Source organism: Parus major, chromosome 19 (genome assembly GCF_001522545.3).
Source record: "Parus major isolate Abel chromosome 19, Parus_major1.1, whole genome shotgun sequence".
In the NCBI taxonomy this organism is placed as follows: domain Eukaryota; kingdom Metazoa; phylum Chordata; class Aves; order Passeriformes; family Paridae; genus Parus; species Parus major.
This window is the reverse complement of record NC_031787.1, coordinates 6823507-6826647: the sequence shown is the minus strand read 5'-3', so window position 1 is coordinate 6826647 and position 3141 is coordinate 6823507.

Genomic DNA, 3141 nt, shown 5'->3' with positions numbered 1-3141 from the left:
AAACCCCAAAAAGCCAAAGAGAAAGTTTCCCAAAACAATAACAACAAACAACCCCACCCAAAGCAGAAACAAAACAAACAACCCAACCAAACAAACCACAAATCCACACAAACAAAACAAACCCTCCAACAACCCAAGCACAAAAAACCCCAAAACCAAACCAAAATCAAAACCCCGACCCCAACAAAAAGAAAACTTCACAGGGGTTAAAGAAAAACGTTCACACCATGAACAGAACAAGGCCTGGGATAATCACAAGGGGCTCAAACCTTTTAAAACAGAAGGACCCAAACCTCCTGACCAATCTCAATAAGAGACATTTGCTGGTAATAGTAGCAAATCTCGGGTTTGTGAAGGGGCAGCCTGGGATCCTATGGTGAGTCAACAGCAAATCACAGGAGCACAATTATTCCCTTGCACAAAAACACAGGAATTTGGGTTCATTACTGTCTAAATGTCCAGTTGATGCTGTGAGGAAATTTGCCATGTGACAGGAAGAGATGGAGGGGAAATGAGAGAGGGAAAAGGGAAAGGAAGAGAAAATAAATGGTGTTGCTACTGCCCATTCAGAGCTGATTTCTCTTGAGAAATCTGGAGCCTCTGCAAACCCTTTCACCTCCCCACATCCAGCAGCCCTCAGGACAAGCTGAGGGACCCTCAGCCACCTCTCACCTGCATTAAGTTCAAGTCTAAGCAGATATTTTTTCTTTTTGGTTCAGGCAGCTGTTGAAAAATACATCAGAGGAAGCATTTTGCATGAGCACAGAGCCTGCAGTTCTGTGGAAGAAAACACTTGATGATGACATTTCGCACCGGGGTAGTTCTTCCACACGGTCAATAACATAAATAAATTAAACACACGCTTCAGCCAACTTCAGGAAAAAGATAAATTACTTTATTTAACCAGCTGTGCTGGAAGGGAAATGACACACATCTGAGAGCCTGCATCCATCCTGCTGTTGGATTTGCTTGTAAGGATCCCCACAGATCTGCAAGGCTGGGCCTTGGCAGCCGGGTGCCACAGAGAATAAATATGACGTTACATTAAAAAATTTTAAAGGCTAAATACAGGTTTTATCTTTGAGTCAATTTTTAATAGACTCATTTCTCAGAAGCCAGGCTTGCAGTTCCACCCAAAGAACACTTCAAAGTCTCTCTTTTATCGATGATGGGTTTTGCTGAATTATTCACCAGATCACAGCTGCTGGAGATTTTAAATATCCCCGTGACAAGGACAATAAGGGATAACAACCTCCTCCTGCAGGCTTACCAGTGCTGCTGACAGTGGCACACTGCTCACCCTGAGCTCATCCCTCCTCCTCACAGGGAGCCTCTGCTTTGCCACCTCAGGCTGGGATTCCTCAAGGAATGGGAAACAAAGAGCAGCTTTTTGGAGAGGTTAAACTCGTGGTGTCCTGCAGAGGAACCACAGGTGCTTAACAGCAGCTTTGTTGTACAGCACAATGATCCAAGCTGCAACAATCCTGGAGTGCTCCAGGAAGTGATTCCCAGTTTGGACACTGGGCTGGTGAACTCAAGGAGGTCAAACTGGTTGGATCCTTATCCGTGAAGCATCCTTTCCCAGGAAAACAGGCTGAGAGCTGCCAGGGAGCTTTCTGGCACTGCTTCCCCATCCTCCTGACTGCCCCAGCTCACTTCAGCTGCTTCACAATTCACAGCAAGAAATCCAGGGCTTTTCTCCAAGCTGTTGCTCTGATTGCAATCCTCTGATTCAATTTGTGTTCGTCCCTCTAATTACCTCTCTTTAATAAAAAGGTCAATGATTCCATCCCTGATCTGAACCAAAAAACCTTGTTTACAGAGCACACCTGCTCAAGGGTGTACAAGACAAAGCAAACACTGGAAGAATATTGATGCTTCATAGCAAAATCTGCGTCTTTTTTCATCTGTTTTAAAGAAAAATTATTTATTTATTTCTTTATCTATTCAATTCTGATCCACATTGTGCTTGCATGGGCAAGGCTCAGGTCTAATTCTCCTTTCCTTGTCCACATTGAGCCTGCAGCACCCACATCATTTCACAAGGCTTCCTTGGCAGCCCATGTGTAGATCCATCCACAACCCTGCCTCTGTGGCACAGGAAAATGCTGCACATCTGGGAATAAAACGGGAAATTTAGAGAAATTTCAAAGTCAAAAAGTGCACCAGGATTTGCCTGGGGGTGATACCCTTTCAGATAACATAATCTGCAGCCCCCTGCAGCAGCAGCAGGAGCAGGTCAGCCAGGAGAACACTGGCATTCCAGGGAAAAGCTGGCAGAAGATGATTTTCTTTACAGGAAGCAGCTCAGGCCAGCAGCTCCCACTGGGCTCTGACTTCGGCTGCCGAGTCAGATTTTATCATAATAAAATTAACAACAGCCACCACTTGTCATTAGCAACAAGTAATCCCCTTCCCTCAGCTGCTCTCCAAAAATACCACGCTCCCTTCGCAGTCTGGGTGAATTATTTACACCCCATCACCGCTGCTGCCGTTCTCATCTTCTGTCCTGTGTCACCTTTTATCCACGGGAGGCTTTGGGGACTTTTGGGACAGGTCAGGAGAGAAGAGGGAGGCAGGGAGGAGGAGAAAGCACCCAAAAAGGATTAAACTACGTGTTACTGCCAGGGAGAGGATGAGTAACAGGAGCATTTCTCCAGCAGCCGTTCCTGGAGTTCTAATGAAGGATTTTCACCTCTGGAGGAGATGTGAGGATCTTGCAGCACTTCCACCAACACCCAGCAGCAAGGGCAGGGCTGCACCAGCCCCAAAAACCTCTGAGAGGTGTTGCTGCCCCAGAAACTGCACTGTCCTAATCTGCTGGGAGCAAAGGTGGAGAGGGAGGGGAAGGAAAAGGAGAACTGGGGAAGAGGGAAATGGGGAGAGGAAGGAAGGGAGAGACAAGTTCCCCTCAGCACCTCCATTCACAGGGCTGAGGTGTCGGGAAGGGCTGGAGATGCTTTCCCTGCCCTCAGTTGGGGTTTGGTGCTTCCCCGGCAAATCCGGCAGCGCCTCGGGGCTGCACTGCCTGGGACAGGACAGGGGACAGGGGACAGGGGACAGGGGACAGGGGACACGGGACAGGGGACAGGGGACACAGGACAGGGGACAGGGGACACAGGACAGGGGACAGGGGACAGG